This window comes from Tursiops truncatus, chromosome 2 (assembly GCF_011762595.2).
Source record: "Tursiops truncatus isolate mTurTru1 chromosome 2, mTurTru1.mat.Y, whole genome shotgun sequence".
In the NCBI taxonomy this organism is placed as follows: Eukaryota; Metazoa; Chordata; class Mammalia; order Artiodactyla; family Delphinidae; genus Tursiops; species Tursiops truncatus.
This window is the reverse complement of record NC_047035.1, coordinates 122,715,706-122,728,603: the sequence shown is the minus strand read 5'-3', so window position 1 is coordinate 122,728,603 and position 12,898 is coordinate 122,715,706. Positions and strand designations below refer to the sequence as shown.

Sequence of the window (12,898 nt, the reverse complement as noted above, 5' to 3'; positions counted from 1 at the left end):
ATTTTTTTCTTATTTTAAACATTTTATCAAGAAGACACATTCTTTTTTATACAGCAGGTTCTTATTAGTCATCAATTTTATACACATCAGTGTATACATGTCAATCCCAATTGCCCAATTCATCACACCACCACCCCACCACCCCTGCCGTGGCTTTCCCCCTTTGGTGTCCATAAGTTTGTTCTCTACATCTGTGTCTCAACTTCTGCCCTGTAAAACGGTTCATCTGTACCATGTTTCTAGGTTCCACATACATGCGTTAATATACGATATTTGTTTTTCTCTTTCTGACTTATTTCACTCTGTATGACAGTCTCTACACCCATCCATGTCTCAACAAATGACCCAATTTCATTCCTTTTTATGGCTGAGTAATATTCCATTGTATACATGTACCACATCTTCTTTATCCATTCATCTGTCGATGGGCATTTAGGTTGCTTCCTGGTGAGAGTGAACATCCTTGTCTCGTTCCTGATCTTAGAGGAAATGCTTTCAGTTTTTCTCATTGAGAATGATGTTTGCTGCGGGTTTGTCGTATATGACCTTTATTATGTTGAGGTAGGTTCTTTCTATGGTCACTTTCTGGAGAGTTTTTGCCATAAATGGTTGTTGAATTTTGTCAAAAGCTTTTTCTGCATCTATTGAGATGATCATATGGTTTTTATTCTTCAATTTGTTAATATGGTGTATCACATTGATTGTTTTGCATACATTGAAGAATCCTTGTATTGCTGGGACAAATCCCACTTGATCATGGTGTATGATCCTTTTTTTTTTTTTTTTTTTTTTGCGGTACACGGGCCTCTCACTGTTGTGGCCTCTCCCGTTGCGGAGCACAGGCTTGGGACGCACAGGCTCAGCGGCCATGGCTCACGGACCTAGCCACTCTGCGGCATGTGGGATCTTCCTGGACCGGGGCACGAACCCGTGTCCCCTGCATCGGCAGGCAGACTTTCAACCACTGTGCTACCAGGGAAGCCCCTGATCCTTTTAATGTGTTGTTGGATTCTGCTTGCTTGTATTTTGTTGAAGATTTTTGCATCTATATTCATCAGTGATATTGGTCTGTAATTTTCTTCTTTTGTAGTATCTTTGTCTGGTTTTGGTATCAGGGTGATGGTGCCCTCATAGAATGAGATTGGGAGTGTTCCTTCCTCCACAATATTTTGGAAGAGTTTGAGAAGGATGGGTGTTAGCTCTTCTTTAAATGTTTGATAGAATTCACCTGTGAAGCCATCTGGTCTTGGACTTTTGTTTGTTGGAAGATTTTTAATCACAGTTTCAATTTCATTACTTGTGATTTGTCTCTTCATATTTCCTATTTCTTCCTGGTTCAGTCTTGGGAGGTTATACCTTTCTAAGAATTTGTCCATTTCTTCCAGGTTGTCTGTTTTATTGGTATAGAGTTGCTTGTAGTAGTCTCTTAGGATGCTTTGTATTTCTGTGGTGTCTGTTGTAACTTTCCTTTTTCATTTCTAATTTTATTGATTTGAGTCCTCTCCCTCTTTTTCTTGATGAGTCTGGCTAATCAGTTTTGTTTATCTTTTCAAAGAACCAGCTTTTAGTTTTATTGATCTTTGCTATTGTCTCTATTTCATTTATTTCTGCTCTGATCTTTTTGATTTCTTTCCTTCTGCTAACTTTGTGTTTTTTTTTGTTCTTCTTTCTCTAGTTCCTTTAGGTGTAAGGTTAGATTGTTTATTTGAGATTTTTCTTGTTTCTTGAGGTAGGCTTGTATAGCTATAAACTTCCCTCTTAGAACAGTTTTTGCTGCATCCCATAGGTTTTGGATTGTCGTGTTTTCATTGTCATTTGTCTGTAGGTATTTTTTGATTTCCTCTTTTATTTCTTCAGTGATCTCTTGGTTATTTAGTAACATATTGTTTACCCTCCATGTGTTTGTGTTTTTTATGTTCTTTTCCCTGTATTGATTTCTAATCTTATAGCGTTGTGGTCAGAAAAGATGCTTGATATGATTTCAATTTTCTTAAATTTACTGAGGCTTTATTTGTGACCCAAGATGTGATCTATCCTGGAGAGTGTTCATGCGCATTTGAGAAGAAAGTGTAATCTGCTCTTTTTGGATGGAATGTCCTATAAATATCAATTAAATCTATCTGGTCTATTGTGTCATTTAAACCTTGTGTTTCCTTATTTGTTTTCATTTTGGATGATCTGTCCATTGGTGTAAGTGAGGTATTAAAGTCCCTCACTATTATTGTGTTATTGTCAATTTCCTCTTTTATAGCTGTTAGCAGTTGCCTTATGTATTGAGGTGCTCCTATGTTGGGTGCATATATATTTATAATCGTTATATCTTCTTCTTGGATTGAACCCTTGATCATTATGTAGCGTCCTTCCTTGTCTCTTGTAACATTCTTTATTTTAAAGTCTATTTTATCTGATATGAGTATTGCTACTGCAGCTTTCTTTTGATTTCTATTTGCATGGAATATCTTTTTCCATCCCCTCACTTTCAGTCTGTGTGTTTCCCTAGGTCTGAAGTGGGTCTCTTGTAGACAGCATATATATGGGTCTTGGTTTTTTTATCCACTCTTCAAACCTGTGTCTTTTGGTTGGAGCATTTAATTCATTCACATTTAAGGTGATTATCGATGTGTATGTTTCCATGACCATTTTCTTAATTGTTTTGGGTTTGTTTTTGTACGTCCTTTTCTTCTCTTGTGTTTCCCACTTAGAGAAGTTACTTTAACATTTGTTATAGAGCTGGTTTGGTGGTGCTGAATTCTCTTAGCTTTTGCTTGTATGTAAAGCTTTTGATTTCTCTGTTGAATCTGAATGAGATCCTTGCCTGGTAGAGTAATCGTGGTTGCAGGTTCTTCCCTTTCATCACTTTAAGTATATCATGCCACTCCCTTCTGGCTTGTAGAGTTTCTGCTGAGAAATCAGCTGTCACCCTAATGGGAGTTCCCTTGTATGTTATTTGTCATTTTTCCTTTGCTGCTTTCAATAATTTTTCTTTGTCTTTGAGTTTTGCCAATTTGATTACTATGTGTCTCGGCATGTTTCTCCTTGGTTTTATCCTGCCTGAGACTCTCTGCACTTCCTGGACTTGGGTGGCTATTTCCTTTCCCATGTTAGTGAAGTTTCCAACTATAATCTCTTCAAATATTTTCTCTGGTCCTTTCTCTCTCTCTTCTCCTTCTGGGACCCCTATAATATGAATGTTGTTGCGTTTAATGTTGTCCCAGAGGTCTCTTAGGATGTCTTCATTTCTTTTCCTTCTTTTTTCTTTATTCTGTTCGACAGCAGTGAATTCCACCATTCTGTCTTCCAGGTCACTTATCCATTCTTCTGCCTCAGTTATTCTGCTATTGATTCCTTCTAGTGTAGTTTTCATTTCAGTTATTGTATTGTTCATCTCTGTTTGTTTGTTCTTTAATTCTTCTAGGTCTTTGTTAAACATTTCTTGCATCCTCTCAATCTTTGCCTCCATTCCTTTTCCGAGGTCCTGGATCTCTTAACTGTCATTATTCTGAATTCTTTTTCTGGAATGTTGCCTATCTCCACTTCATTTAGTTGTTTTTCTGGGATTTTAATTTTTTCCTTCATCTGGTACATAGCCCTCTTTCTTTTCATCTTGTCTATTTTTCTGTGAATCAAAGCCAGTGGATTATTGGCAATTTCTTATGGTTAATCCAATATAATGAACAGTTACCTTTTAAATAGTAGTCTGTTTTGGCTTGGAGAATAACCAAAGATGCTCTTTAGAAACAGTGCCAGTTTTTTTTTTTGTTTTATTTTGTGTATTTTTTAGAGCAAGAGTGAAGGTGGTCACTGTCTCCCTTACCAACTGGACACATTTTTTAAAACACAAGTTGAGAAATTTCAAGTTGCCCAAAAGTGATTTCCATAATCTTACTATCATTGAAAAGGAAATAAACCAAGCAAAAATATTGCATATCTATGTTGTACTTGTTGTGGACAGAGCAGAAAAACAGTTCAATCACCGTCTTACCCCAAGATGCTTACAGTTCTATTTAAAGCTTTTTAAAGTATACTTATGAAAAGATGATGAAAATACAAGGCCTTAAACAACTGTCAAATAAATAATAAAAAGAAGAAGCATAGCCACAGTCCAGAAAGAGAAAGCAAGCCAAAAACAGCTGTGGGCTCTCCCACCGCTATTGTGCTGGGGAAGATGTAGCAGTCTATTCTCCGAACCACCCCTTTGCCTCCAGACTTCTCTGGGCCTGTAGTTGCCTGACCAGGGGCCCAGGGCCTCGGACTCTGCCAACTACCATGGGCTCCGTGTCAAACCAGCAGTTTGCAGGTGGGTGCGCCAAGGGGCCAGAGGAGGCACCGGAGTCCGCGGCTGGGGCCACTGAGGAGCCGCAGCTGCTGCATGGTGCTGGCTATGTAAGTGGTTCAATATGTGCATGGGATTCGGCTTCCTAGCCATGACTGCCCACCGCAGGGTCGCACTCAACCCCCCCATGGATGTCTTTGTGAACCAGAGTAAGCTGCACATGGAGGGCTTCCAGAGCCTGAAGGAGGGTGAGGCCGTGGAGTTCACCTCTAAGAAGTCTGCCACGAGCCTGGAATCTATCCAAGTCACTGGCCCTGGTGGGATGTTCTGTATTGGGAGTGAGAGGCAACCCAAAGGGAAGAACATTTAGAAACGCAGATCAAGGGAGATATGTGCTACAACTGTGGAGGTCTAGACCACCATGCCAGGGAATGCAAATGGCCACCCCAGCCCAAGTGCCACTTCTGCCAGAGCATCAACCATATGGTAGCCTCGTGTCCACTGAAGGCCCAGCAAACTCCCAGCTCACAGGGAAAGCCAGCCTACTTTCGGGAGGAGGAAGAAGAGATCCATAGCCCTGCCATACTCCCAGAGGCCCAGAATTGAGCCACAGCAGGTGGGGGCTATCCTTTTGTGATCAGGAAGTTTTGAGGAACAGGCATCAATTGGTAGAGTGGAGAAAGTGGGGACAGGGTGGGTAGGGGGCAGCTGGCACTGCCATATATCTCAGGCTGGTTCGTAACGTCACGCCGTCTTCCCTCTTGGTTTGGGAGAAGGGCTGAGGCAAAGGAACTCCAATCATGCTCTATCCAAATGCACGTGAGGGCTTTGGGGGGTAACCCTCCCTGCATACTTTATCTGAGTCTCCACCCTCAGAATCTCCAGCTTTTGAAAGTGGCCTGGATAGGAAAGTTGTTTTACTCTTAAATAAGAGTATGGAATAATATTTCCCATGCCAGAGTGAAAAGATTAAGCATGAGACCAGATTGATATACCTAAACCCACAAGCCACCACCATCTGTGGAGGAAATATCTCAGTAGTAAGGCAAGGTTTTCCACATCTTGTCTCCTCATAGCCCCCTCTTGGGATGGAGTGCTGAGAACTGTCCCAAGCAGTGGGTTGTGATGATAGGCAAAAGGGATGGTTGTGGTTACAGCTGTAGACCTGCTGCTTCTCAGTTCATTCCCATCCCATTCTGGGCCAATACAATTTTATTTATTTGCTCCCTTGGATGACTGTACATTGGGTCCCACTTTCTCCAGGATGCCAACTGCACTAGCTATGTGTAAATGATGTATCTTGTGCATTTTAACTTTTTTTCATAATATAAATATTCTGGTTTTCTATTTTTGTGTATTTTAATCTAAGGCCCTCATTCCTGCACTGTGTTCTCAGGTATGTGAGCGATCTCAGGGATAAGTCAGCAGAAGCTGCAGGTCTACACAGCAGGAATACTTTTTGTTGCTGTATCACCAGCGAGAACAACTCTTTGGAGTGTATAGCCTATTGAACTACCTCATTTTTGTCAATTAGATCTGGCTTTTCTGCCATAGTGTCCTCTTGGAACCCCTCCATCTTCAGTGTTTCACAGGAGACTAGGTTTCAACTGGGTTGCCCCATGACTTGGTCTCCTTCTACTGAAAGACTGGAAATTGGTCTGAATAGAAAAAGGTGGTACAGAGAGGTTAGGAGAGGCTGGTCCAGGTAAAAAGTGCAGAGAGGGGAAGCCAAGATTAGGCAGAGGTCATCGGTATGTGTGATAAAGGATTCCTGTTCCAGACCTCTAATTCCAGGGCACTGACTTACTTTACATACCAGATCCATCCTTCACTGGATTGGGCTAGGCCTACCATGCACAATAGGGTATATTGTGTGCATTTTTGTAAAAAATGTGAGTTGGTAGGGACCAGTTTTAAGAACGATGCCTCTGTACCCATCTTGAGCTTCCCAGGGATGGACATATGAAGCAAGGACAAGATCCTTAACCTTTAATAATTCTGTGCTTTTCACCCTTGGCTTCCAGAGCGATGGCTTCTTTGTGGTTCCCAGAGCCAGTGTCCTGCCCTGCTGCAACAGAGATTAGTGTCATGGTAGCTAAAGGAGAAAAGAGGGCTTCATTTACATGCTGTGAGATCACTGCAAACCTACCTCACTGTGTTGTAAGGGGCAAATGCAAGAGAACACATTGGGTGATGTGTGTCTGATCCTGGGTTTTTGTCTCCCCCAGTTGCTGCCCCCCTCTAGTTATTGTATTTGTCTGGGCTTCATAGGACTTCACAAGTAGCTGATTTGGTGACTGCTAGGTGGCCTAGTTTGTGTAAATATAATGTGTTGGTCTTCTCCATGTTCTTTTGGGGTTTTATTGTTTAAAAACTTCTTGTTATATTGAGAAAAATAGCCAAAGTATCTTTGACAAAAGGTTCTGCACCAGCCAAAAAGACCTGAAACATAAGCTTGGGGGCCCCTCTTCTTGAAGTGGGTGGTCTTGAGCCACACTTTCTTTTGTGTTCCCCTTCCTCTATTTCCTATTTCGAACAAGATCTTCTGTCCTAAAAACTGGATTCCTACCCCCTCTTCTTTCCCCCTTCATACCGCCCCTAAAAAATAGCCCATATACCTATATGTTTAATTTGTGGGGTGTCTGCGATTAAATGACTTGTGCAGAAATCCTGAAGAAGCTAAGAACTCTCCATCCCTTGTTCCCAATCTCCTGAGTCATGACCATTCCTTGATGTGATTCATGCCAGACAGACTGCTGTCTTTGGATGGATTTAATCTCTAATCCTAGGGTAGTAAGGAGCAATGAGGGGGATGTCCATGTAGAAAGTGGGGTTGGGAGACCACGAAAGGAAGGATGAATGTATATCCAAGTCCCTCAGGAACTTTCATGCAGGTGCAAGAAACTTATGTCAAAGTGGCCACAAGATTGTTTAATAGGAGACGGACGAATGTAACTCCATGTTTACTAATAGAAACCAAAGCTTTGTGTGAAATCTTGAATTTATGGGGAGGGAGGGAGGGAGGGTAGAAAAGCATGTACCTGTCTGTTCTTTTCCTCATCCCTTCCCCTCATTACTGAACTGCAGGAGACTGAGCCCCCTTGGGCTTTGGCAACCCCATCTGGGCAACGTTTATTTGACGGTTGATTTTGCTGTACCAGGTACTTCCTTTCCCATTTGCTATCACTTTGTAACACACATACTGACCCTTTTCCCTTCCCCTTCTTTTCCTTGGGAAAATACAATGAATAAAGACTTATTGGTACTGAAAAAAGAAAGAAAGAAAGAAAGAAAGCGAGCAGAAGGGAAAGAGCACACATCCAAATGCAGAGATAACGCACAAAATCTCTCCAAAAAGGAAGGCCAAATATTGGCCATGTACACTCCAGCAATCACTAGTAGCTTCCTTCCAGTGGTCTGGGCAGCTGGAGCGAGTAATGGTGAAATGCAGGTAACTTCCTCAATCAGAGCCAACCACCAGCTGGAGAATCAATCACCCAGAAGATCCATCAGTAGAGGAGGTATGGATCTATCCTGTTGTGTAGCTGAGTCAGGGTGGCCAGATCAACACCTTCTGCCAGAGCCTCTGGGGGTGACAGTGACCAGTGGCAACTAACACTGGGCAAGTACCACCTTCATTTCGGGCTGGATGCTAAGAACTTGCCCTCACAATGACTCACTGTTATATATTGTTACTGGTGGGTGAAGGGGGAGAACTCATATTCAAAGATTCAGTACTTTTTCCAAAAATTAACAGCTAGTCAGTTTTTGGATTTAGGATTTATGCCAGAGATATCTGACATCAAAAGGCAGGAGATATTTATATGCACAAACACACGCACACAAGCTATTCATATTATTCTACTCTAACCTTCAGGTTATCCAAGTTAATAAAAAATTTATTACCAGTAATATTGTTACTGACCCAGGTTCTTGGACCCTTCAATCAATAGAAATTGATAATGGGCCAGATGAGAAATTCAGGCAAGGCTTTATTGGTACTCAATGAAGCATGAGAAAACAAGTTAACAGTTTCCTTTGCTCACTCCCTGTGAAGGGTGGGGAACTGGTCCCTTAAATGGGGTGAGGAATGGGGCAGATCCATGGATTGGGCTGGAGGGATGGCTTAGGTGGTCTGCTCACCCCCTTGGTGGTACCCTGTGCAGGGATCATGCACAGTACCCTGATTTTCTCCTGATAACTCAGAAGTGGCAATTGGGTTTCTGGTCTTTTTGTATCTTATTGTTCATAATTTTTCCCAAGTGCACATTCATGCAATTATTTTTAGTCCCTCATAGTTTCTTTGTATTCTGTTGTGCAAGGAGACGTTTGTCCAGGTACAAGCACTGTAGCAAAAGGTCCCAGGTCCCAGGTCCTAGGTCCCAGCCTGTCTTAATATTACACCTCCCACCTCATTTAAAGACATTGGAATTTAGTAACTTTTTATTCAGAATGTATATTGTCCCTGTAAGTTCCTATTTCTTTACGGAGAAATTGTTTTCTAGATTTCATTCATTTCAGCATATTCTAATATTATCCTTATCATGGAGTCAATCCATGATGATCTCCAAAAGAACTTCACTAAATCTATTAGTTGGATGATTTGGGGCAAGTTATTTTAAGCTCCTGGATATTTTTGAGGTTCTGGCCTTGCATATCCCCAAGGCTACATTTCAGATCTAAAAGTTTCTTAAGTCTAAATTATTAAAAATCCATCAAATATGCAATAAAAGAGAGAAATGTGAGATATTAACTACTAATTTTTTCAAAAATTACTTCAGTTTATAGTGCCAAACAGAAGATATGAATCCTGACACACTGCTCTGTAAAATAAAGCAAAATATTCAAGCCTTCTTGCTGTACTTGTTTTTACCAAAAACAAAATGAAAAAAGTCGCTTAATCACCTACTAGAAAATTCTTTTCCATGACTGTTGCCCCTATTTTAGGAACCTAAGGCATTACTTAGTGTAGTACTAACAAGCCCCAAATTACCATGACTCAGTGCAATAAAACAATTTCTAGAGGTAACAATGCAATGTATGTGTTGGTGGTTGGCAAGTGACTGCCACACAGTGAAAGCCAGGGGCCACTCTCATGCCATCTTGTGGCTCTGGCCCCTCCTGCAAGGCCTGGGAAACCTCTCCATTCAGGTGTGGATGAGCCATGGGGAAGAGAAGCGTGGGCTGCAGCCCCAGAGAAGGGCTATGGCCATTTCCATTGAGTTTGTGTCCTCACTTCCTCCCTAACCCTGGATGTATTAGCATTGTTTTAAATTGTATTGCCATGGTTACAAGCAAGACTGAGCTATTCCCCAATTTATTGACTAATCAGAACTCCTCCTCTCTCAATCCCTTTTCCCTGTGGTTTTTTCCCAGGGAGCTAAGCTGCTAAAGTTTTTTCCCTTGTATATAGTAAGGATAGTCACATTTTCCTATCAAACATTTTCTTCCAGTCTGTGGCTCATCAGTAGACATTATGTATGGTCCTTTTCATCCCACAAATATTTTCAATTATTAAGAATTTTTTTTTTTTAATCACACAGACATTTGAAATTCTTAGAGATTAAGAATCTCCACCCTTCCCTGACTTTTGCTTAGGGTGACGCTGGCCCTTTATCCTCCCTATGGTCTGCCTATTACTTTCATAGCAGCATTTCTTCGTGTTCACTGAGAGGAAATTTCAGAACATACAGGTTATACAAAAATTAAAAAATAGAATTGCTTGGTCATAAGCAGGTTCAGGAAATCGTGACAACTTGCCTCCCTGATCAAGTTTTATGAGTTTCCAAGAGCTTCCTTTTTCCCACATACTTGCCAGCTTTTGACATTTCACACTTGCTTTTTGGCCTAATGCTAGCCTGGAGCCAGTGAGGTTTGAAATTTTTTTCAGATGCATTTTAGCCTTGGGGTTCCTCTCCAAGTGGCCTTTTCACTAGTTCTCACTTTTATATTGCAGTGTTTGTCTTCCTATAAATCATATGTTTCCTTCTATATGGGACACCAATCTCTTAGGTGGGGTGTACATGTTTATCTCCCAGTCAGTAGTTTTGTTGTTTTACTTTTATTCCCCCAAGGTATGAGTTGTTAAAGTAGTGCAATGTATGGATTCTTCCTTTATGGTTGGGGTGTTTTGTTTTAGTTTTATTGATGTAAGGCCATCCCTAAACAAGATCTTAAAAACGGTAGTCTCTAAAGGTCTTTTGCCCCAAAACGTTCCCCAGGAGCTATTCTGAGCTTCATGCATTGCCTTCTAAGTGCAAAATTCCACTTAAAAACCCTATGACCTTAAACATCATGATTGTAAAAATCTGATCTAATAAAAGTTACCGTCAGCGTCAAACCTGGGAAACCGAGACCTGGGAGCCAGGCTCACAACCTGCTTTGTGCGTTACTCAAACCATTCTTTTCTCAAATCTCACTGCGGAGCCTTCTAACACAGCTTTTTAGAAATTTAGGTCATAGGCTCCCCGGGCTGGGTGTGCAGGGTCGGGGGAGGCTCCCCGGGCGGGGTGGGTGGGGGTCGAGAGCGGCCTCCCGGGGACTGAGTGTGCAGGATCGGCTCCCCGAGGCAGGGTGTGAGGGGTCTCGGCAGGCCGTAGACCCCCGCGCCGGGTTCCAGGCTCAGCGCGGAGAAAAGCAGCACAGCCCAAACCAGACCACTAGTCCCGAGCGCCAAAGATCTGCGCAAGCGCAGAAGGCCGCTTTGACGCGAAGGCGGGACAGAGCAAAGAAAGCGGAAGCAGACGGGAATGATTCAATTGACTTGCACTTTGAAGTTGAGTTATCGGTTCCCACATGGTCTAGCGGTGAGGATTCCTGGTTTTCACCCAGGCGGCCCGGGTTCGACTCCCGGTGTGGGAAACAAGGATTCTTTTAGAATCCAGGTTAAGAAATTCACCATTAAGTGAATTTAGACACGTCTTAGTAAAAAGACTAAATATAATTGTTGAAAGCTGGAATTCATTAGGGGGGGTTGTGAGCTTAAAGACCCATGCTGCCACCCTGTAATTCATAAAGCCACTGCGTCCAGCTTGTGTAAACAGTATTGTTATTTTTGCCCTTGATATAATTCATTTAAAATATCACAATAAATTATAATATTTATTAGTAAAACTCTATTAGACAAAGGAATTCTCTTTTATTTTCTTCCCAGTTATGATGACATTATATAGCTTATAAATGACATTATAATATTGTGTAAGTTTAAGGTGTACAACATGATGACTTGATACACATATATTGTGAAATGATTACCACCATAGGGTTAGTTAACACTTCCATCACCTCACTTAATTACATAATTAGCATTTCTTTTACACAGGGAATTCTAATGGGCTGGCCAATTCACTGCTTTCTGCCTCCCACTGTTTCTGGCAGGAGGATAGAGAGCTAGTGAGAAAGAGGTGAGAAAGAGCCTGGAAGAGCCGCCCCAGGAGCAGTTGATGTTTGAGGACACGGGGGAGGGAAGCAAGAATCTTCCTGAAGCAGGAATCACTAGGCTGGAGACAAAGAAATTAAGAGGTCTCCAAATAGAAATACAGCTTTAACAGAGGTTTGCACAGGGATGTAGACAGTGAGGGAAGATCCATTCACCTAACCAGCTTCCACAGAACATGACATGGGTTAATGAGGCATGGAATCAGCTTCCGGAAAGAATCACACACATGGTTAGGTTGAGGTAAGCACTCCTTGCAAATTCAAATTTTCAGAAGTGGAAAGGGCCGTGAAACCTTCCCAGCTTCTAAGCCATTTCCAGGATGGGAATAAAATCTTCCTTTCTATGCATATGAAACCAAGCAGGACCCTATGGTGCCCTCCCAGGTACAAAAACCTTTCCATGTCTGGTTTCTTATTTTCAGGATAAAGGCTTCAGCCTCCTAGATCTTCCAGAATACCAAAGAGCAGATTCAAGCAGTTACTAACCAGGGAAGTAAGGGAATGAAGAAACATGTGCCTTTTGCACAGGTCAAGTAGATGTGTTAATAATTAGTCACATGACGGGACAACTTCTGCATCTTGCAAGTCTTTGTTGGTGGCACTAACCTCCCTAATTCTCCCTAGGATGCAGCATCACTTTTGGTTTACTACCTTTGTAAGAAAGGGAACGTCCAGGGGCTACCATTTTGTCTTTTCTTACCACAGTGGCCCCCACTCCAAGAATCAGGAGGCAATATGATAGTGTCATTTGTCAAGTAGGAGATTTGAATTATACATAACAGAATCAGGTACGTTCACACCCACTGGAAGCACTTTGAGATAAACTTTTTATTTCAAGCTCCAGTGAACCACACAAAAGTACTGGAGGAGCAGGAAAAACAAATAACAACAACAACATTAATACTAATAATTCGGAGCTGCCTAACTGAAACTGTGCACCTCAGATTGGGACTTGAACCCACGTGGCGGGACTTGAACCCAGCCTAAACCCAGATTGGGACTTGAACCCACGGCCTTTTAATTAGATTCACTCACCTGGTGTCTGGACTTACTGAGGCTCAGGTTCCATGTGTCTCAGCACAGAAGGAATTCAGTGAGAGGCAAAGTGATAGGCGAGAAGTAGATCTATTAATATAGGACGCTTGTGAGAGATGCAAGTTGGCAGGCGAGGGGGCTCTGCCCCGAGGA

General features: G+C 41.9%; 1 non-coding gene and 1 pseudogene across 1 annotated transcript; both read left to right on the top strand.

The window, feature by feature from the left end:
* Positions 1-4,266: 4,266 nt before the first annotated feature.
* LOC101339598 (protein lin-28 homolog A pseudogene) lies at positions 4,267-4,879 on the top strand (annotated as a pseudogene).
* A 6,183-nt stretch (positions 4,880-11,062) lies between these two features.
* On the top strand, positions 11,063-11,134 carry TRNAE-UUC (transfer RNA glutamic acid (anticodon UUC)). The gene has a single exon. It is a non-coding gene; the product is annotated as a tRNA-Glu (tRNA).
* Positions 11,135-12,898: the final 1,764 nt, after the last annotated feature.